Here is a 23,093-nt window from a genome sequence, read left to right as displayed (position 1 = left end):
TGGAAAGTGTGTTATTCTAAATGAGATAATTAAAGTAATTGATATGAAAACCCCTTCACCATTGCTACAGGAGGAGGGGCCCCTGTATTTGCCCAGCCTGCTAGCTCTGCCTGCCAGGGGCTGCAGGGGAGTTGATTGGAACTCTTCAAATAAAATTTTATTTCTGGTCAGCAAATAATGTTTTTTTCTGAGGTAAAGTGGTACTTCTGAACAGTCTGCTTTATTAGAAGGCAGTGTTGATGCTGTTTCCTGCGCCTGTCAGGCTTGTGGGACAGGGGGTGGCCATGGAAGTGTCCCAGCAGTGCCAGCAGCCCTGGCCAGCTGCTAGCACAGCTCAGGACAATGGCTGTGGCGCTTGTACCTTGAGGGGAAACCTACCGCAACCTCTTCAGGGCCACATCCTGCCTGCCTGTACTTCCCACCCATCCGTCTGTGGGTGCTTAATCTTAAAGTGCCTCAGTCAGAGTTCGATGTTCTCATCGTTCCTCATCTACTCCCCCAAATGTGTATCTGCATGCCCATGTAGGGAGGCAGTGACATCCATCCCGTCGGTGATGGTCACTGCTGTGCAGGGCTGCACTGCAGGCTGCAGAGGCACACCTTAACCCAAGTAAAAGTGGAGAGAAATGCTGCATTTGATACCCGTTTGTATCTTGGCCGAAAGTGAGCAGGAAGGATTTTTACCACATGAATGAGGGAAGGGTTGCTGTCTTTCGCATGATGAGGCCACATGCCTCAAAAACCCACTCTAAGTGAGAAAAAGAGATTTGCCACTTGTGGCAGCAGCACAGCCAAGCTATTTTCTTTGCCTCCTATAGGAAAGTAAATAAGAAATATTAACTGCGTGCAAAGGTGCCCTTTAACTTGTCCTCATCGATAACAGCTGATGTTCCTCAGGGTTATTGCTGTAACAACGTCACTTCCCTTTCCTCACTGGAATCAGGCTCATATTAAAAACCTCATAGCCTCATAGGAAAGTCTTTTGTCCACTGTCCCATTTGTGGTTCTGCTTTTGTCCCCCGTGCTGTGCTTTGGGGCACTGGCACGTATGGGGATGGGGCCATGCAGGCTGCCTGTGTGGTTGCCCCTTTCCTCCTGCAGAACAAGGGCTGGAAGAGGAACAGGAATTTTGGCTGAGCAAAGAAAGCCAGCAGTGAGGATGGGAAAGGGCTTTCCTCTGGGAAAGGGCTACTAGGCAGTAACATGCTCCCAGAGGGAGCAGGTCCCTCAGCATTGCACAGGTGAAGGAGCAGCTTCCCAAGAGGAGCTGAAGTGGAGAGGGGGAAAAAGGACCCCAAAAAATTAACTTGTTGGTAAGGGGGTGCACTCAGTGTTGGAATTTGCTTGGAGTACCCTGGGGCCAGACTCAGGGACCCAGCGATGTTCTCCTAAGTCGTCCCAGCTGTGGCGTCAACCAGTGGTTTCCCACCGCAGCGCTGGTCCCCACCCAGCAGTGCCTTGAGAAGGGAGAGGAAGAGAGTTCAGAAGAGTCTTAATGCCTTGGTACCTACTGCTTCGAGAGTCAAGAGGAGCACAAACCAAACTCTGGCGATGGGCAGGACCACATGGCACGACTGAGCAGCGGCCCCAGCCCGACTGCCCGGCGACACCGTGGCAGTGCGGGCGGGACCCCGCTGCTCCTGCCGCCGGCTGCGGCTCCGCGCCCGCAGCTGCGCACGGCTGAAGTCACGGGCAGGGGAAAGGAGCTGCCCGCTGTGCTTGGAGAGGAGGGTAAACAGTTACACTGGAGAAGGGGAATTAAAAAAAACCCCAAAAACCTATGAGGAAGGAAGCGGCAAATGTTAAATGGGTGACTCACGGAACGGGATGACTAATCCCGTCAGGGCACAGCTCGTGCTGCGCAGGGAACCGGTGCCGCGCGCCCGGCGGAGAGCGCAGGACGGCTGCGGGGTCCGTCGGGGCAGCCGGGGCCGGGCCTCGCTCCGCTGCGCCCGGCGAGAGCCGCGCACGGAGGGAGGACGGGCCGGTCCCGGCAGCACTCCGCGGCCGGGGCCACCCCGCGGCCGGTACCCGCGGATCGGCGGCGGTGACCTACTTTCCGCCGGCAGGCACGACACCGCCGGTGCCCGCGCCACCTGCCCGGCCCCGTCCGGGCCCCGCGCCCGCGGAGGTGCGCTGCTCCTCCCGGGCGCTGCTCCTCCCGCGCGGTGCGCTCCGCTCCGCCCCGCGCCCGCGCTCTGCCCGCGGGTGCCGGCGGCGGGTGCCGGTGGCGGCGGGGCGGAGAAGCAGCGCGCCTGTGCAGTGCCGGGGGCCGGGCCCAGCCCGCCGCGTTACACAACCGGCCGCCGCCACAGCCGAGTTTCACAAGTCCCGCCGCGGCTGCCCGCAGCCCGCGCCCCCCGTGCGCCCACCCCCGCGCCGCGCACCGCCGGCACTGCCCCCCGCCCTGCCCGCGCTCATGCCATGTCACCGCCGGGCAGCGGGACCCCGCCGCCAGCGGTAACCCCCGTCGCCGGGGGGGCACCGCGCCGGGGCCGGGCATGGCACTGAGAGCGACTCCGGGACGCGCATCTTCCTAGACGGTACGTACGGCCGCGGGGCGCGAACCCTGCCGGGGTGAGGCGTGCGGGAGGGAGGGAGGGAGGGAGGGACGGTCCCCGCACTTGCAGCCCGTGGGGAGCGGGGGCAGCCTGGGAAGAGCCCCCGCTGCAGGGCCGGTACGCGGCACTCGCCGCTCCGCCCTACCTTCGTCGGACACTGCCAGGACGGTCCCAGGTAAGTTCTGAAAAGGAAAGCTGACAGCCGCAAGTCCTCTGATTTTTTTTTTTCCTTAAAAAATCCGTGTATCGTCAAGACGGACACAGGACGCAGCGCAGGGTGTCCGGGGGGCTCTGGCTGTAGAGGGCAGGCGGGAAGGGGACGCCGGGACCGGGATGCAGGAGCGCGGCGCATCCCGAAGCCGGGCACCGGCATCCCCGTCCCTCAGCGCCCACGGACCTCGGCGCATGGAGCCGCTCGGGAGTAGCTACGGGTTGAGCGCAGCTGAGAGCTGCGGTGTTTTGGGATTGAGGGAAACCGATTTTCAGGAGACTGGAATGGGTCTGATCACAGGCTTCTCGTTCTGTCTTGAAGTTTGTCGTTCATGGAATGTATTTGAAATAGTGTGGAGAAAAACCTCTGAAATGAGTCTTGCACCTAAAGATAGCATCTAAAATCCAGGTTGAAAAGTCATTCTTCCCACCAGGGTTGTTGTGTCATTTGATTTTACAGAATGTTTACATTATAAGTGGGGAATTAAGAAGGTTTTGAAAGTCTCTCACACATTTCAGCCATGGATTTGTGAATGATAACTCCACACCTTGGTCCTTAGTGGCAGAAATTGTGAAGTGATTGCTCTGGGTAGAAATTGTGAAGTGATTGCACTGGAAGCACAGGTCGGAGCTCAGCCCTGTGTGATTCATCAGTGAGGTGTCGCATGCGGTTTGGAGAGCTGTAGTCCTTTGTGAAGTGCCACAGTCCCCGAAGGCAGGAGGCAGGTCCCTGCTCAGTGGATTTTGGAGAAGTCCAGCACATCCGTCCCTTTTTGGGGACAGAACTGGCACCCAAGTACCAAGTACCCCTGATCCGTGGATGAAGTTGTCCCCTTCAGCAGGGGAGTGACTCCGGAAATAACGCCCCTGAAATCAAAGCTGTTAAAATGCCCCATGCCTTACCTGCCTGGGGAGGCTTGGGTTATTTATTAGCTGAAGTTTATTTTGCTGTGTGCAGTGAAAGCTGTGGTGCTGATTTCACTAGAGGGATTACCCATTCTGGTGTATACACGAGAAAATCTTAGGAGTCACTTCATTTTTGAGCAGAATGCCAGTGCTCCCCTGTCCTTATTTTGCTGGATCACTGCTGGCTAATCCCTAGCTCTGGAAATGTGAATTTGGCTTAAAGAGACAGCTAGCTCTTCATGGGTTTGATATGTAGGCTTCACAGTCCTCACAGATCCAACGGATGTTGTTTGAAGCAGCAGACACTTTCAAGAGTACGCAGTGTGCAGCCCTGGTACTGAATGTCTGACAATGTGGTGTCTTGGTTGGGAATTTGCGTAATTTTTATAAACTTCCTAGGCTGCAATCCCTCACCATAGTTAGTCAGTCAGAAAAATACATTTGGATTTTGGGTTTTTAGAAACTGTATTAAAAAAAAAAAAAAGGTAGATCATTCTCCTGTAATGTGCTAATCAGAGTAAGCCAGCGTGTCAGTGCTGCACCAGGGAGGACCAGAACAACAGCACTTGGGACTCTGCGGCTGATGGAGCCCTGAGAAATGCAGCAAGCACTGATGAGGACAGGAAGCTCCAGAGAAAACCAAAAGCTGAAATTTGTGTGGAAGGGAGGCATTCGTATCTCTTGGGCTAAACGTGTAGTACTGAGTCTTTAGAATTTTTCTGGAAGAGGTAATAGGAAAAATGAAAATGGCTTTAGGAGTGGTTGCTTGCTGCTCACTCATCCTGATTGTTCCAAGCTGTGGATTACAGTTACTTGATTTAGAGGAAAAAGTAAAATTGGTTTGAAATGTGTTTATAAACTGCAAACTTCAGTAAGATATGTGATGGTTCCTGGGTTTTAACCACTGAGACTATATCTGTATTAAATTATTTTTCTGGTTTAAGACATACATCAAGTACACAAAAATAGCTCAGAGTTAAAGATTAAAATTAGCAAATGAGTAGTTCATAATTAAAGTCTCATGATAGAGGAAGTGGCATTACATTGCAGAGATACTGATGTCAAATCCAACTTCTGCTCATTAGTAGTATCAAAATATTGGTAGGATGTCTTTACAGTTTGGAGCCAGGGCTGATCTATGCACAGAAGTTGCTTTGTTTTGTCCTAAATTACTCAACCTCCCAAGATTCACATATAATGGTACAAGGGTTTTAATGCCAACATAGATCATTCTTTCAAGACTGGAGAAATAAGCTATGTGCCTATATCAGAATAACTGAATTTGGGCTTGTACTGGAACAGTTACAGATCCTAGTCAAATAATATGGCTTTAAACAGAAAAAACTTACAAAACTTACAAAAACCAAAATAGTATGAACCAGTGCTTTCTGGTATTATTGAAATGATAGACCTCTCTATCACTTCAGTTACAAATCTGTGTCAGGGAAGTGAGGCAGGTACAACAGCTGTATTTATTTGTTAGGACCTGGGTGATATCCTTCTTTTGAGTGCCTCCTGGCTCAGTTGAGGCCGTGCTCTGCTGCAGTAGCAGCTCTGTGCCCACCAGTATGGCCCTGGTGATCAGCTTTCCTGGCTGTAGCTCCACCAGCTCTGTCCCATCCTCAGCCCAGGCTGGGGCCATTCTGTTTTTTTGCCTTGTCCACTGCTGCTTTGGTGTGGCCAAAAGTATAGATGGCCTATATGCCCTGTGGCCCATAAGCTGAAGGAGCAATGTCCCCACAGAAAAGTTCTGCACGACCCTATTTATTGTTCCTCCAGTCTCACTGGAGGAGGAAGCCCGAGGTGGTGGCAGACCCAAACAGAAGCTCCGTGCACAGCTGGGCTTGCTGGCCGCACATCTGCCCAGCCTCAGAACCCCCAGATTCAGTCAAACCACAAAGGTGTGTGCAATTAATGAGAGACTTTGACCTATTTCATATTCCTGTATTGTCTTTGGCCTTATCTACATGGGGAAATTACACCAATTTAGTTTAAGTCTGTTTTTAAAGTGATTTGATTAACCTGATGTGACCTTGTGTAAGGACATACTTATTTTGGTTCAAATGAGCTTATTTGGGTTCAACCAAAACCTGCACTTAGTCAATTTGCACAGAACCGAAATTAGACATGCCTAAACTGGAAGGGGAACTGATGTCTCTAAATAATGACACAACTTTCTCATGAAAGCAGAACCTTCTGTAGAATCTGGAACAGAGTGTAATTACTGACAAATCTGCAGGCAAGTGAAAGCTATTCATAGCAAAGTTTTCAAAAAAAAACCCAGGGAAAACAGGCAAAACTTAAATATCTTGGTGAGACAAATGAAGAGGTGCCAATAATCCCAATCCTGGGATACTGAAAGCAGTGGCACAAGGTTTGCATAGCTTGCAGTAAGGCTCTCCCATGGCTCTTGAGAGGCAGAAGAGGGCAAGCATTTGTGTCCCTTACAGGGAGTCCCTAGAGAGTCAGAAAATCTAAAAAAGCAATGCAGGAAATGTTAGGCCAGCTGGTTTGAAAACAACAGTACCCAGCATCTCATGATGTATTTTGTAGGAAAGAATAATATAATTAGGCATGGAAATAATGAGGAAGCAGGCTGAATTACAACAAGATTTTATCAAAGATGGATTGTGCTAGACTAATCTAACATCTTTTTCATATAACAGATTATTTAGATGGGGTAGGGTAGGAATGTCATTTATCTAAAACCAGGTATGTGATACCATGCCCCACAGGATGTTATGGCTTAAAATGAAGATGGTGGTTCAAGACAAGAAGTGAAAGGTAGAAAAGAATCTGGCCAAAAAGAAGATACAACCATTGCATGCAAATAAAGTTCTCTGAATGGAAAGAGGTATTCAGAGAAAGTCATCAGGATGGACGGAAATTGGTGGTGCTGCTCCCTTGGGACCAGGCTTGGGCCTGTTGAACGGATCCACTCTGACCTGTGTGCAGGGTGTGGGTGTGTGCCCAGGAGCTGTGTGGGATGACAAAAACCTGGAAGGAATTGTCAGTACAGAGGACGATCAGATTATTACATTTAAGGCATTTAGATGTCTTTGTTGATTGGGAGTGATAGACATAAAATGACATTTAATAGTGCTGAGTGCAAAGTCAAGTAAAGTCATAAGCATGGAGACCAGTAACAAGAATTGGCAGTGTGAAATAGGAGCTCATCAGTTGTCCATGACAGAAGGGGGAGATGTGGATGCACTGGCTGCTCAAAAGATACCTGGGAGCAAGCACTGAGATGCACCTGGGAAGGGGACCACTGGCATCCTTGGATACCAAAGGAAAATAACATGAGAAATTCAGGGAAATGTGATAACGATCATTGTACAGGTCATCATACAGGATGTCAATACAAGAGCTCCATGATGTCTTTGGAGTGGTTTACTGATCTTTTGCATAGTTCCAGACACCCTTGCCAAGAAAACATTAAATTACAGTGGAAGGAGGGCTAGAGATGTGGTTACACAAACAGACCGTCTGTTGTACAAAGTGAGGTTCAAGAGCATCATCTCTTTAGCTCTGGCCAGGTGAACCAGTGAAGGAACAGGCTACATTGGGGTCTTTTACACACAATTGGCACTGGATAGCAAGAGGGCAGGAAAAAATAAGCTAAAAGATAGCATCTGCACTAGGTCAAATTTTCTAAATTGGTCATGAATAAATTTGGGTGGGGAATTCGAAGAAAGCCTGTATCTACCCAAGGATTGAAGTTGCATAAGAGTCTTTCAATTAGGGTAGTTTTGAGATAAATCTTGATAATCTTATGAAAGAGGTTATACAATTAAATTAGAGAGTTCCTGGAGATCGGAAATTACATTTGCAGAGTTAGTTCTTTGCTCTGCAGTGTAGTCATATTTTTAATGTATGCTTGAAAGGAGAATGTATCTTGTTTGTTTACACTTTTAACCCCATGTATCAAGTCTTCTGCTGTTTTTCTGGGAGATGAGGCAAGAAATATTATTCTTTGTTGCTGCAGGTTTGAATCTTTTTTCTCTCACATCTGAGTTCTTCTCAACACTAGACATTGAAAATGTACAGTGCAGATTCCTTGTAGCATTAGACAGGCACAATTGCCTTCAGATTTTCCTGGCATGCTCGCTGGTTCAACCTGTTCATCAGATTTTGGGCCAGAGACATTTTTCCTTCAGACTGTGTTGCCAGTAACCATATTTTACTTCACGGTGTATTTTCTGGGATCTGTTGCTGGTGTAAATGAACTCTGTGTGGCTCCATGGGCTTGCAATACTGGCAGTGATCTTCACCTGCCCTTTGCTGTGTCACTGAACAGTTTAATCTTACATGCTTCTTATGTGAATCATAAGTTTATTGTATGATGTGAGGATGTGTTCTTGGGCTTCTGGTGCATCTTGGCAGGTTGAAGAGATGTTATTGTTTTCCAAGACTGTAGTGCTGGGTTGGGGTTCCCTTTTAACCTGATATTCCTAAAGTAAGTTGGGAACCTGGACTTAGTATCAGCTCTGCTCTGGTGCTGATCAGAGCAAAATTGTCTAAATGATGCAGGATAAAATCTAGAAGAAAGAAGTGACTGCTGACCATTAGTGATGAATTAATAACTTTAAAAACACAGTGTGGTTAAAGTTGAATGTATGATGTCCATCTTATAAGAAAGAGAGAAGGAAGTAGATAAAGCAAGACAGAAATGAAGCAGGCAAGGAAGAAGGAAAACAGCTCAACTTAGCCTGCAGCAGAGATCGCCTACCTGCCAATCTGCCTGTAAAGGAAAATTGAAATATTGAAAAACGTCAGTGCTGATGAGGGTAACACTGAGATGGTAGAAGAGGAAGTGTGTTAACCAAACTCCATGGAGCTGTTTAAATGCATTGAATCATCTGACTGACTTGTATTCTTAGGCAAACATAATTATACAATTGATTAATTTGTCGACATTCCTTTAGTGCATAACGCTATGGTAACCGAGAAGCTCGCTAAACATTGCCACGAGAGCACTGAAAAACATCTTTGTTTGGGGGAGAGGGAGGGAGGCAGAGCCAGACCTTGGAGCTCTGGCTTTGGAGGACTGATGCACACACACAAACACACACACAAGTACACACACCTGTGCATTGGAATTGGGCTCCTGTTGCAGGTGGTGGAAGGTGAACAGCGGGCGGTTTGTGGGCCACACACATGTTCTGGAGATGATCAGAGAGGGGGCCCTGGCTAACAACTGCCTTCAACACAATTGCTGCCTGATCTTTGCAGAGCTGACAGACTGGGGCCACTGTATCACCCTCCTGCTGGATCCCTGTCACCTGGTGTGACAGCAGGCAGGGACAGCAAAAGATTTGGTCTTTCCTGCACCACTCTCCCATTGTATGCAGAGCTCTGCCACCCTGCACATCACCTTCCATCTGCTTCTGGGACCTCAGTTCTTCTGGGCTGCTCTGCAGGGGCCTGTTGTATAAAATAGAAATGTGTTTTCAGTTTTACACTGAGTTCCCGGGTTTTGGCTGGCTGCTGTGTGGTACCTGCACTTGTACCTTCACTGCTCTCTGTGCCCTGGCACAGCCTGGCAGAGGCTTCACCCCTCTTTATCCAGCAGCAGCATCATGGCTCAGCAGAGACCTGCACTGGGCCTCTGTCTCCCCATGACTGTGGAATATTCTGGGTTGGAAGGATCATCGAGGTGTTCCCCTTCACCTATAAGTAAATGTGAGGTGCTTTGTTGAGTGTCAGTTATAGGCAGATTGACTGATTGACTAATAGATAAATGCAAAGATATTTGTAGGTGTGTTTATTCTTGTTTACAAAGTGCCCAAGCCTAGGCAAGATTTTCAAGTATGTAGCAATGGCAGGAATCATATCTATAAAAATGCTAATCTCCTCTCTTGCTTCATCTGTTCAGCCCACAAACACATGCATACACACACGCTTAAAAGAAATTAATAAGGTTTGCTGCTTCTTTTCTGGGCTCAGCCTACTTTAATCTCGGTTTAATGCAGAGCACAGCACGGTGCATTGCTTCCGGACAATAAAGTTTTGATCATAAACAACATACTAAGTAAAGCATTTTTTGGAGTAATTAATGAGCAATAGATGAGATGATAAGAGCTCCCATTGCTGATAGGTATTTTGCATAGATATGGCAGCATTACAGGAAGATTTTCAAGCCAATGCAGAGGCTTTATCTGAAGGGGATGCGATGAACCCCTGGCCCTGATGAAGACAAAGGTTGCACTTCCACCAGCTGCTTTGTGGGGACCTCTCCCAAAGTATCAGCTGAAGAGAAAAATAGGAGTGAGTCCTTGGTTTTAGGCTGTTCAAAGTTCTACTGGACAAACTGCAAATAGGTGTTTATGTACAGAGGAGGATGCTGTGTGTTTGGTCCACTCTTGGCTTGTCACAGTAAAAGCAGCAATTAGGGAGGCTCTAGTAGCTGGGGAGGGTTACACCCCTTGCTGAGGAAGTTTGACCATAAACCTGTTTGTCTTGTCTCTGAGTGCAATGTACACTAGCTCAATTTACAGTAACTTAAAAACATTCACTCTGATCAAACTGCTTCAAATCAAATTTTATTAAGTGACGTATTAAGTGTGTGTGTTAAATGACTCACATGAGACAAAAAGGTGGGACTTGGGTTGACTCCACTACTGATGTATATATTAAAGATGAGTATTAATAGTTTGCCTTTACTCTAGAATAATTCTAATGGCTTCCTTTTGGGGCACAGCAGGAAGTATTAATAAAACAAACTCTTTGTGCTAATCTTAACACCTACATTTTCTGTTTAATTTTGCTAATGCAGAGGGCTGAGCCTTCTCATTAGTGGAGACAATGTGTCAACATAGGAAAAGTGAGTTACTGTATTTTCTTTCTGTCATAAACTCTGGGGTTAACCTCCCACACACAGCAGTGATGTGGAGCTGTGTGATTGCACAGGGAGCTTACGCTGGCCCTTGAGTGCCGGTCCTGGGACAGACAATTCTCACTGCTCATTCTGCTGCAGCACGGACTTCTGAGAAAGCACTTTCTTATCTGAGCCATCTTCACATCTCATTGGACTTGGCCTTTCAACAGCAAGACCTCCTGGAGTCTGTGTCTCCCTGGGACTGGAGCTGAACTCCATTATTTGGGGAAGGTTGTACAACTCAGGAAGCCTTGCTGAAAATTATTTTGCATGGGAAAATTGTCTGCAATTTTGTTTTTCAACTTTCTGGAAATAATCCAGAGTATGGAAGGAGAGGCTCCCAAAAGAAGGTTGTTAGAAGGAAAGTGTATATGATTCTGCAATAGTCCTGGTATATTGTCTGGAAAGGGCAAAAATCCATTGCCTAAAATGGGAGAAGAATAATTGCAAAAAAAAAAAAAGGACTAAAATTGCCACTAAGGCATTTGTAAACCTGAAATGAGGCTGAGTCAGAATTTGTCTTATCCAGAGCACATGTTTTGAATCTGGAGCTGAATTCCTTATATTGGATATATTCATAGTTAAAGGGGCAAGGAATGTTCAAATAGAGCTTGAAGTGTTAGAATGATGAGTTTGTTCATAGTACATTGTTGTGACTAGAGCAGAATTTCTGTTTTCACTTGGGGGATGAAAAAAAAACCTAATGCCAACAAGAACAACTTCTGTGTTGTGATTTTTTTTGAAGGAAAGCATGTGAATATTAATAAATGATCCAGCTGGGATAGCATCTTTCTTTAAAATTGTCCTTAGAGATAGTGTATTATATTAACAAACATGAATTTAGTTGTACAGTAAGTAAAATTGTATAAATATAAATCGTCAACTTATTTCAAAAGTTGCAGTGCTGAGGAAATTTTTCTGGGATTTTCTAATATAGTCTGGTTTGAATTGTTTGAATAAGAAGAGATATTGGTGAATAAATCAGATAATGGGCTGCTTTACATAGAAGGCATAATGCCTATTTGTGATGCATTGAAGTCCTAAGATAAATGAATTGCCAGTTTAATCTTCTTTGGATTGTGTTTGAAATCTACTTTTGCAGAATTTCTGACTGCTTTAGAGATTACTCTTCAGACACTTATATAGACTTCATTTCTATTTGAATTACAGCTCTACAAAGTCACTGGCAGGCAAATTTTCATTTATTTCACTTGGTTTTTAGTCCCTTGACCATGAGGTAATACTTGATAAGTGTTGCCAAAAGTTTTCTTCTGGCCTGGTTGCTCTTGTCAGAACTTAGGAAGCCCAGTTATCACCCTTACCAGAATGAGTAATGGAGACCAACTCTTCTGTCATTGGAGTCTTTGGCACAATGTGCCTGAGCTTTGCAGTTCACCTGAGAGGGATGAAGATTCTGCCTTGCTCTTGCAGAAATAAGGAACATCTTGAGATAAATACTTCTTTTTCCTACTTTTTTTGTAAGTTATTTTGATAAATTTCCTGTGGAAAAGAGTATTGCTGGATGAATTAGATTAACTAAACATTAGCTTTCTCTCTCTAATGGTGTGGTGGCATTGACTCTTTACCCATTAAACAGCTTTTATTTGAGAAAAAAATTGGAATTAATTTTTGTCTTTCCTGACATGAACATCATGCTTTGTGAGGGTATAATGTCAGTCAGCTTTATTAGCAGCTGATTTTTCTCACAACCTTGCAACACTTGCAGCAGCTTCCATCAAAGGGCCCTGATGGGCAAACATTGGTGAAAGGATGACATGCAATACTGGAGAGTGGAGGAACAGGATTGCTACTCTGCATAAAGGAAGCAAGCATCTGGAAGATATTAAAAACTCTCGACTAGGATAGGAAGATAATTCTGCATCGAGCTCTACTTTAGCTTCTGTGCCTTGCCAGGCTTCCCAAGCCCTGGGTCGCAGGGTTAGAGAAAACTGTGGGCTGACTGTGTCACCCTTCACCTGCAGATGCAGCAGAGCTTCCCCGTTGCAGTACACCACCACCAGACCCAGAGAGTCTTTCATCACCCTCCTATTGAGGATGATGGTTTCCAAGACATTAACATTCATGTCAGGTCTAGATAGGGATCAGCAGAGGCTTAAAGCATTGTCAGGAACAGATGTGAGACACCTAATCAGTTATTTCCTAAGGAAAATGAGTTTGATTGCATGAATAGTTGTAAATATTTCATTCAGCAGTTCAGCTACTACAGCAATGGTAAACAAGCTTCTGAGGCTGAAGAGAAGCATTTTGTGGCACTGTACTTGATTTCTTATTCATGTTAACTTAACTTCAGTGTAGAAGAAATAAGTTTAGGTACTTTGGATTACATTTTGTGACAGCACTGATCATAACCAGGGGCTCACTTTGAAGACAGCCAAAGAGAATCATTGAAAGGTTTGGGTTGGAAGGGATCTTAAAGATCCTCTGATTCCAACCCCTCTGCCATGGGCAGGGACACCTTCCACCAGACCTGATTGCTCAGGGCCACACCCAACCTGGCCTTGAACACTTCCAGGGATGGGTATCCACAGCTTCTCTGGGCAAACTGTGCCAGGGCTTCACCACCCTCACCGTGAAGGATTCCCTCCTAATATCTAATCTAAATCTAATCTCATTTCATTTAAAACCATTCCCCCTTGTCCTATAAATATCTACCTATGTAAAAAGTATCTCTCCCTCTTTTTTATAAGCTCCCTTTAGTCTTTGAATTCCACAATGAGGTCTCCCCAGAGGCATCCCTTCTCCAGGCTGAAGAGCCCCAGCTGTCTCAGCCTGTCTCCATAGCAGAGGTGTCCCAGCCCTCTCATCATTTTTGTGGCCCCTTCTCTGGTCTTCCTGCAGCAGGTCCACATGTTTCTTGTGCTGAAGAACCCAGAGCTGGATGCAGAACTCCAGGTGGACTCTCATGAGGGGAGAGTAGAGGGGGAGAAGCACAATCCTTAACATCCCTAACCCTGATAGGCATGGCCAGCTCAGTCCCAGTTTACAGGGTGTTGTGCTTGTCATCAGGATGAGCACAAAGCTGGAGATTCTGCCACTGGGAGATGTTCATAGCACCAGAGTAAATTCTGGCTTTGAGAGGAAGATGACAGCCTGAGCACCCATCCTCTGCCTCAGCTTTGCACTGCCCACTTGGTGGCAAGCTGTGGTGGTGAGCACAGCCCTTGTGTGGTGGCTGAGCCAGGATCAGGTGCTCTGTGCCCCTTCAGGCAGTGGCTGCCTCATATCTCTGCTGGCTTTTTGAAGCACTTGCTCTACGTAAGCAATAATTAAGGACACAGCTTTAATTCTTGTTTGTTTTGCAGTTCTCACTTGTTAAAACCAAATTAAATTTGAAGAAACTTTGACATTAAATCAGGATAGGTGTAGATAAGAGTTTCACTACTGATCTCTTGCAGAAAGGCAGCTGAGAGGTAGGAAAGGAAGGAGGAAGTTAGCTTTTCTCTCTGCCTAATTGAATGTTTTCCCTGTTTGAGTTTCAGTTAAACTACTGTGTAGTTTGCTTGTGATTTTAGCAGATGTGCACATAAGCAGTGCACTGAGGAGGGAGGCTGGGAGTACAGATGATGTTTACCTCTCAAACGTAGTGTGGAATTCTGAGGAAACTGGGACTGCCAGCTAAAGGCCATGGGCATATTTAACTTCTGCTGCTGGCTTCATGCTCCTGTGTAGATGTTAGTCATGCTGATCTTGATGGTCTTCTGTAGTCAGATTATCACAGAAATAATCTCCATGTGCTTTTTATGCATGTACATTACAGTGTGGTTCCTTTCATCAGCTGATTTTAATGTGGATTTTCTCAGCCAGCCTAATTTTGTTCTGTTAAATATAGTAACAGACATTATTAGTGTATGGTTACACAATTTAATGTGCTTTGGTCAGGAAAACCCTAGGTAAAAAACTCATGTTTACCCTAATTCTGGAAAACACAAATATATCCTGCTTCTTTCACCCAAGATTTACACAGATGGTTAAAAATAGAGACATGTGCCAATGGACCTGGCTGAATGGAGGGCCAAGCTCTAAATGCTATTTTCACTCTGTCCCAGGTGAAATATGTTCTCACACTGCCCTTTGGAGCAGGGCTAGTCTCTTACTTGAAAACCAGGGCCCAGAGGTGTCGAACAGTCAGATTCACCATCTTTGTCAGTCACATTCATGCAGCCAGGATTGCTCAGCACGATGGCAGCGTCCACTGCTACTGCCATTAACTTACTTAAGTAGAGGAGAGTAATCCTTTGAGAGAGAGGGACCCACATATTTCATTTAGTGGTCATACTGGAGTGTTGATTATGACTGATACTAGGAAGATTCTTAGTACTGGACTAGATGTGAAATAAATAATATTTTAAAATATTCTGTGTGCTTGCACAATTGTAATAACCCATAGACGGAATTCAGATATCCAGAAAAACACATATGTCCTTAAAATGAAGTATGCCCATCCTTGAGGAACGTGACCAGTTCTCTGTCCTGAATCCTCCCTCCACTCTGAGGAGGGGATTTTCTGAGAAATCTCCCTGTCCATGCTGCAGTGGGGGACAAGGGACCCTGCAGCATGGTCAGAGCTGCTGAAGAGGCCAGAGCCTCTTGAGGGCACAGCAGTAGAAATGTTGCTGTTTGATCCATTCCCCTTCCCCTGACCTCCCCTTTAATCAAATCTTTTTTACATTAACATTATCTGGGAGGGACACATCTTCTCTGGTCTTCAATAGTTAAAAAAAAAACTCCAAGAAAATCCCCAACGTGAATTGGACATTCAGCCATGCTGAGTCATATTTTGTTATTATGACTGATTATCCAGCCAGCCATGCAAATAAACTGTAAGGAGAAAAAAAGGATGTGTGTGAATAGCTTATCTATGACAGAATGAGGCCTTGGGTCTTTGTGCATAATATGTGTAACAATAATGACCTAGTATGAAAGTGTTCCAGTGACTGACATATTTGCAGTCTAAAAAAGATAAGAAAGTAATGAGAGAGAGATCTGTGGATGTTTATCTTCTCTTTTCTTCTTCCTGAAGGAACTTTCCTGAAGGAAAGTTTTACTTTCTCATTATATTTCTAGTGCATAACCATGGTACCATGCTGGATGATGAATATGATTGCAGTTAATTGTTTAAATATTCCTTTAATACTGAAGCTTGCAAAACAAATATCCATGTTTTGAGGAGCTAGTTGAGAAGTGATGTGGGCAAGGTAGTGCAAAAGAGAATATTGAATACGAAGTTAAAAGTGCCTCAGAGAAGAGAAAGAGAAGTGTGTGTGGGGGTTTTAAAAAGAGGAGAAAATACCCCAGTTATATTATTTTCAAGATCAGTTATATTATTAGCAATACCAGCACAAGCAGCAGCAATTGTTCTTGAAAAAAACTTGTAAACTTCAATAGTTCACCCTTGGTGTACCAGAGAAGGAATTACAGTTGGGCCAACATCTTTTCTGTTGCATAAGTCTTCCAGTGTTACTTAATGCAAATACTACAAATGAGTATGACTTTGTCCAAAATACATTTGCTGACTATATTTATCATCTGTCTTCTTCATAGTAAACAAGAAGAGACATCTGTGGAGAAGGTCTGGTAGCCACAGAAAATATTTTGCATCATAGTCTCTAAGTGGTGCCATTATGAGCTATTCTCAGATCGAAGAGCCGTTCTCTAGGGCAGCTGAAACACAGATGGATATTTGGTGTTTGTGCCCCTTTGTGACCATATTATATATTTGTAATGCGGGGAGTAAAACACTGGATGGAAAGTGCCACTTCAAGACACCTGTGAGTGATTTTGGGAACTGAGAGTAACGTAGTAGGTTTTCTCACAATAATGCTCAAGTCTAGCCCTTAATCATGCACTTGAAACAAGTGGGCTCAGGCCTTATGAAAGGTGTTTACTTACTCAGCTTTAAGGCACAGGCCAAGAAATAACTTGATCGGATTAGCCGAGTTTGAATAGGAACAGCAGCAAATAGAATCAAATGAGTGTGAATGATGTTGCTGTGCTCTCTGTTAGAAAAATATCTGCCAGCTGCCATTGCAGAGAATAATCCTGCAAGATGCTGACACCTCCAGTCCGCATTGCCCAGGGCAACTGGACCAGGGCACTTCAGGCGTGCAGCTCCCATTACTCACCTTAGCAGAACAATGCTTTTTCTCTGAAATCCTACTTTTCCCTGTTATATAAAGGCTGGCTCTTCTCTGCCTCCTCCTTCTTGAAAGGCTCTTGATGCTTACAGGGACTGAGTGCATTGCTGGTTATTCTCAGCTGCAAGATTGCAGAAATGGCAGTGGTCAGGTCAGTGGGGCATGAACATGGCTCAGCTGGAGCGCAGATGTGAGCAGATCATTTAAGGAAAGCAGCTGAAATTCTGGGAGCTAAATGAGGATAAGACAAATTTTGTAATCTAAGGGCTTTGTTTAAATGCCTTTTGACTTAGGTGCAGATTATACCTGGAATGCTCCAGAATTAAACACACCAAGAGGGTAAGGAAGTTTCTTATGCTTGAACTTGAATGCATGAAGCCAAAGATGGAAAATGAGGTCAGTTAGCTCAGCTGCAGTGAATCCTTTGATATTCATTTAATGGATAAGTAGATATAACTGAGCTTGCAGAGAAGACTTTGAATTTTAACTACTAAAGCTCTTTATAATTTTCTCACAGATCTTTTACATAAACTGGACATTGGGAAGCCTTTTGTTAAGGAAAGGGTAGTTAAAGACTAGAGAGGAATTGCCAATTTCCCAAACCTGACAGCATTTAGGAGGCATTTGGACAATGCCCATAATACCACACTTCACCTTTTGGTCAACCCTGGTCAGGCAGATGGACTAACTGGTCATTGTAGGTCCCATCCAACTGCAATATTCTGTTTTATTCTATTCAGCTGAGCAGTTAAACTGTACAGACAGGTAGTGCTGTTCCACTTCTGCTGCAATACCACACAAGTCTCCTCAACTTGTTCCCTCTTCTTCTGCCCCTGAACCAGAGGTGAGAGGTGGTCTGATTCTGGGAGATCCATTGTTTTTGCAGTGTTTGATTTGAGATACTGGTCAAAATTGAAAAGTTGAACTCTGGATAAGGAACTGGATTCTTCTCTGATAAAGGGAGTCTTTCAGTCTGGTTCAGACCTATCTCTAATCCTTTTGTCGTAGTATTTCCTTTTATTGAATAGCTTCCTTATGTACTGAGTTCCAGAAATTCCAGGTTGGTGATACACATGGGAAACAGATTGCAACAGAGAGCAGATTTAATTACTCAGGTCTAGAATTACTGAGGCAGAACATTTTTAGTTCATGTTGTTTGAAAAGGGAGAAGAATCTTCCCTTTTTTATTTATAGGAAGAAGTTTGAGATCAAATGACTCTGAGCTGCCCTTTCATTGGTCATTCAGTGATCACTTTAGAAAAAAATAATGAACTGGGTTTTCCCCCCCTTCTTCATTAGAAAATCAGGTCTTACCAGTGCTGGGTGTTTAAGGGAGTTCTAAGACTATAGTCTTAGATGCTTCAGGAAGCTTATTTTAGGAGGCAGGACTTGACTAAATGCCAGTAGACAGAGCTAATCATCAGGACATCTGGATTCACTTCTTAACTCTGCTGCATGACCTTGGGTCAATGATTTAGGTCGAGTTTTTCCAAAATGTTCAGTATTTGTAGGTGCTTATGCTGGATTTCAGCATTACTGAAAATTAGGCTGTAACTGCATACACTGTTTCAAATTCAGCTTCCCAAAACGGGGACACTTGTAAAAAGGAGACAGAAGTAAAATGTGTGCCCCTGTTTCTTCATTTGTACAACAAGGATGGATAACTTTGTTTGTAGAGTGTACTGAGACTTCCTGAGGTAAAAGCATTAGACAGGAGAAAGGATGGCAGCAAGCTGCTTGCAAAGTGTCAGAAAAGTAGACATTGTTCAGTACATATCAAAGGATGCTGAACAAGAACCAAACTTCCAAGAGTTCACCAGCTGAAGGGCTCTCCAGACTGTGCAGAGGACCAAGCAGATCTAAGGAAATGCAGAAATGATGGGACCAAAGGTTGCTGGCTGTCTGCAGACTGACTGTGCAGCATCCAGCCCATCCAGCTGCCTTCCCACCTGTTCCCAACAGCAGCAGAGGAGCAGCTGAATTGCCCTTTCTTGGAAGGGGGATCCAGAGACTTAGGGCTGATCACAGTCAGGGTGATGCAGGTGTAGCAAGCTGTGTGCTTCTAACAGACTCTGATTTGTGTCACACACGGTCAGCCTAAGCATGCCAGAGAGGGGCAGACCTGTTGTGCAGGTGTGGAGCAGTTCTGCCAGACATCTGCTCAGACCGTGGAAGAGCCCTGGTAGTATCAAGCTCCTCTCCTGAACAGAGCTGGGAGCTGCTAGACTCTTCCTGCTTTCAGAGGTGGTGAGTACATCACTTCCATGGCTGCATCCTGACTCCTGTCCACTGTGGCTGCTGCCAGGCTTTGAAATGAGCTGAAGCACACTTGTAGAGCGATGGCCAGGGAGTAATGCTTGTAGACAGAAGACACTTTTGAAAGAAAATCCTCCAGTCCACAAATAGCTCCTACCATCTGCTGGTCCTGCAGACTGGGAGTAGATGCATCATGAAGCCAAGTCATACACAGTGGTTTTGCCCCACTGGAGCTGAGCACTTCTGCAGTGTGGTCCTGAAACCACCTAGGACCCACTTCTGACCCAGTTGAAGGCCCCTGCCTTTACTGTGCAGAGCAAGCAGCCCCTCAGGCCTTACATTTTATTTTTGCAATATGAGTTAAACCTCCAGCACAAGCAAACACAAAGCACAAGTGCTCATCTCCTTATCTGTACCATCCTCGAGCATCTGAAATGCATTTTATATACAAGATAGAGAAAGGCAAGGAAGAAACAATGCAAAAAATGGATTTTTTGAAGAGAAAAAGAGAACAGCTAAGGACATGAACGCTATTATTGCCTCTTTCAATGAAATGGTAGTTGCTGGGAGTGTTCTCTTACTCAGAAAAGTAGAGGAGAAGGTATTTAGTTTAATTAGATCACTGATTTTCTTTGCTGTCTAATGATTACATTTATTCTGTGGACAGGGAGAGCTCAAGGCATAAAGGTAGGCAGTTTAATGACACATAGACTTCATGTAGCTCTCTGCTTAGGATGAGTTTCACCCGTAGTAAATAGAAGAGGAATTACAAGAGGGATTTCAGGGTGATGCATCCAAACAGGCAGCTTTGACATGTTTGTCCTCGTGCCTACCTTGTTGCCAAAACAAAATCCAAAACTGAAAAAGGACCTAATGACCCCAGTTAATGCCACCAATGCAGCTGATGCGAGCTGTGTCCTCTTGGTGGGAGTAATGCACAGCACCTGCTGCTCCCTGCTCCCTGCTCCAGCTGGCGCTCCCTGAAAATGGAGCAGGAGGGGTCAGGGTGCCCAGCACCAGCTTTGCAGGCAGCTCTGCAGAAGATAACACTGCCGACAGAGCAGAGTGCTGGCTTCTTTTGCAGCTGACCTTTGCTGGTTGGCTCTGATAGTGTTAAAACTCCTCTGAATGAAACCCTGAAACGAGCCAGAATTTCAACACCAGGTTGGTGATCAGATGGTGTAATTTTTTTTTTAAGCTGGAGAATCAATAGATTTGGGAGGAATTATTTTAGCTTGTTAAGTTGCTGTTTTCATTGCTGAAATTTATTGGGTTAACCTTCCCACACCCCCCACTCCTTTGTGGTTTGCCAGAAAAGTGAATATGATAGGAAGTGACCTGAGGCAGGAGTAAGGGCTCTCTGCTCACCTCCCCTCCCATGCACCCAGCAGCAATGGTTACTTAACTCCCAAAATCAGGAGGTGAGCACTGCAGGAGTCATCCTGAATGCCACCAGTGCTTTCCTGGGTAGAAATTGCTCTCATTATTTTTTTGCAAATTGCACTGAAGTAAAATATGTGTTTATGCACTCACCCCCACACTGCATTTGCATCATTTGGATCAGCCAGAAACAGAATCAGAGCTTTAAGAGCTGGAAGTTTTGGAGAACATTCTGTTCAAAAGACTTTTGACCATTCACTTTCAATATTCCTGCTTTCTCTCTAGCTATGTACCTTTCCTGGAAGTAGTTCCCTGAAAATACACAATCTCAACTGCTGCTGAAGGATGGACTGTGAGCAACTACCTTTGTTCTCATCCTATGTGAGGGAGAGTCATGTTATTATTTGAGGATTATTTGGCTCTTTGTCTGAGTCAGGTATGGTAAAGAATTGTTTATAGGTTGGATATCAGCATTTCATATCACAACACACATTTATTTACCTTTCCTGTAGTAATTGAATAGCAACAAATGAACACAGGTATCCACGCAAGACTGTAGAAGAAATATTATTTTGCTTGTGCTAAAAGTACAGTTTTGTATTTCTTAGGGTTGTGAATCAGCATTCTGCTTTTTGCCATGTTTTGGGAATTTTAAGGGGCCATTAGACAAATTGGTAGAATTAATTAGATGCATGTTCTTCTTGTTACAGAAACCCCTGGGACATTTTGAATAATATTCTATAATGTTGTATCTTCACCCTGCAAGGTTCAGCAATTTGCTAGAACAGAGCAAACTTGGACAGCTATTTTCTCCAGGATCTGACAAAAATCCTAGAGAACAAAATGTTCCAGTAATCATCTTTTCTTTTCAAGTATCAGTTAGTTTTTAATCCTTTTCTGCCTTTCGTTTTGCAGAAGCACCATATATTGGTTAAAAACAAAAACAAAACAAAAACCAAACCAAAACAAAAAAACCCCAACATACCACCATTGTTCCTGCCTGTATCTTTCACTTCACTTTAGTGCTGAATCACAGTGTTCCATTACAGCTTTTTTTATGGTGTAATTGTTTTGTATAATCCATTTTCTTTGGACACTTTTTAGCTTCTGTCTGAAGCTGTTACTGCTATAATGAGTGTAGTTATAAATCTGTCACAGGTAACAAGCTAAATTTAGAGCTCAATAAACCAGGGGAGAGTATGCTGTTGATAAGTGCATTGGGATGCAACAGTTACAATAGTAGCACAAAAAGGCCACTTCTGGCAAGTTAACAAAGGAGAAACACAGAACATTTGGTTCCCTCCCACAGTGACCACCATCACCCACGTTCTAGCAAACAAAGGTGCTGTGAAAATACAGGTAGAGTCATAGCAGCCCCAGAGAGATGCAGAGTGTGCTGCTGCTGTGGATGGGTGTGCTGTGCTGGACCACTTCCCTCAGCCACCTGTGGATGTGGAGTGGTGTTTGTTTAAAGCTTGGAGCTGCACAGCTCTACCACTGACCTGAGGGAGATCCCAGTTCCTCCAAAGAGGGTCTGAAACTGGGGCTGGGAGCTGTCAGGCAGGACAGGACCCAGTGCTCCTGGAGCTGGACATAGGTGACACTGGAGCCAAAACCCAGCTTGATTCCTCAGGCAGTGTGTCCATAAAGAGAACCTGTCAGTCGTGTGTGCCTCAGACCTGGGCAAGCCAAGTTCCCACAGTGAAATGGCTGGGTGATCCTCAAAACTGAGAGCATTGTACGTTTTTTCTCTTCTGAGAAGAAGAAAGTGGAGAACATAGAGAAGAAAAAGCAATGCAAAGATGAAGGCAGGTCATATAATAAACAACAAGATGGAGAGAAACCATATTCAAAAGAGATCCAATTCTCTGAATGGTGATCCATGGGGATAAGTGAGGGAAGGGCAGAAAAGAGTGAAGAACAGAAGGCAAGGCATGGCAAGGAAAGGAGAGGGTGAAATAGAGGCAGAAAAAATTAAGCAAGCAGATCGAATAACACAGATATGCAACTCCTTTGCCACACCTGGTTTAGTCTTTGTGTTTCTGTGTGATGCCTTCTTGCTGGGCTGTGACACAGTAGTGGTGAGGCTGTGTCCTGTGGGCTGCTGTGGCAGATGGGAATGCCACAGCTGGGCCGAGCTGCTGCTGCTGCTCTTGCCCTCTTGCTGTGATGCTGGGGCAAACATCTGTCTCTGTGTGACAGGAGGATGGCTGGGAGCAGGGGGTGAGTGGCACAGCACTGGCAGCAGGGCTGCGACTTCAGGGCTGCTGGGCATCAGCAGAGATGCTGATCCTTCCTGTGCTAAACCACAGGGACTCAGCCACACTGCTTGGTTTTTCAAATGCCATCTGCATAAGCATCTTATAGTTGAACCAGCACTTTAGTGAAGAGGTTAAATTCTGCCTTTTAAAAATGAAATCAGCTGTTTTGCTGCCAACCACAGTCGTGCCCTCCTGTTTCCTCAAGAATAATGAAACATTGGCATACTGACATGTAAATCATATTGCTGGAGAATGTGTTATCTCTCTTATTTGTGACTGCATCGTGCCACAAAGTGCTGCATCTTGTAATTGAGGGCTCTCTGATGAAATCATTGCATGCAAAGTCTGTGAAAATTATTAGCACAGCACATTTCCATAATTAAAGTGTTTCCTACGGTATAGATTTGAAGACTTCCTAACTGCTGTATGTTACTTTAATGCAAAATTCTATGGAAACTCAAATATAAGCAGAACAAAGCTTCTA

At 44.9% G+C, this 23,093-nt stretch overlaps 1 protein-coding gene across 5 annotated transcripts in view; it reads left to right on the top strand.

The window, feature by feature from the left end:
* The window catches only part of PASD1 (PAS domain containing repressor 1), a 100,787-nt gene that overhangs the window by 48,037 nt on the left and 29,657 nt on the right, over positions 1–23,093 (top strand). The window contains exon 1 of one of the 5 annotated variants that reach the window (XM_068204949.1): positions 2,234–2,543. The exons of 1 other annotated variant lie outside the window; for it this stretch is intronic. The gene's annotated coding sequence lies outside the window, so the exon portion shown is untranslated. Of the gene's footprint in view, positions 1–2,233; positions 2,544–2,598; positions 2,737–23,093 lie in introns of those variants that run through there. 3 more of the 5 variants (XM_068204946.1, XM_068204950.1, XM_068204947.1) reach the window with 3 other exon arrangements.

This window comes from Anomalospiza imberbis, chromosome 14 (genome assembly GCF_031753505.1).
Source record: "Anomalospiza imberbis isolate Cuckoo-Finch-1a 21T00152 chromosome 14, ASM3175350v1, whole genome shotgun sequence".
Lineage (NCBI taxonomy): Eukaryota > Metazoa > Chordata > Aves > Passeriformes > Viduidae > Anomalospiza > Anomalospiza imberbis.
The sequence above is the reverse complement of the archived record's forward strand: the minus strand, read 5'-3'. Positions and strand labels throughout refer to the sequence as shown.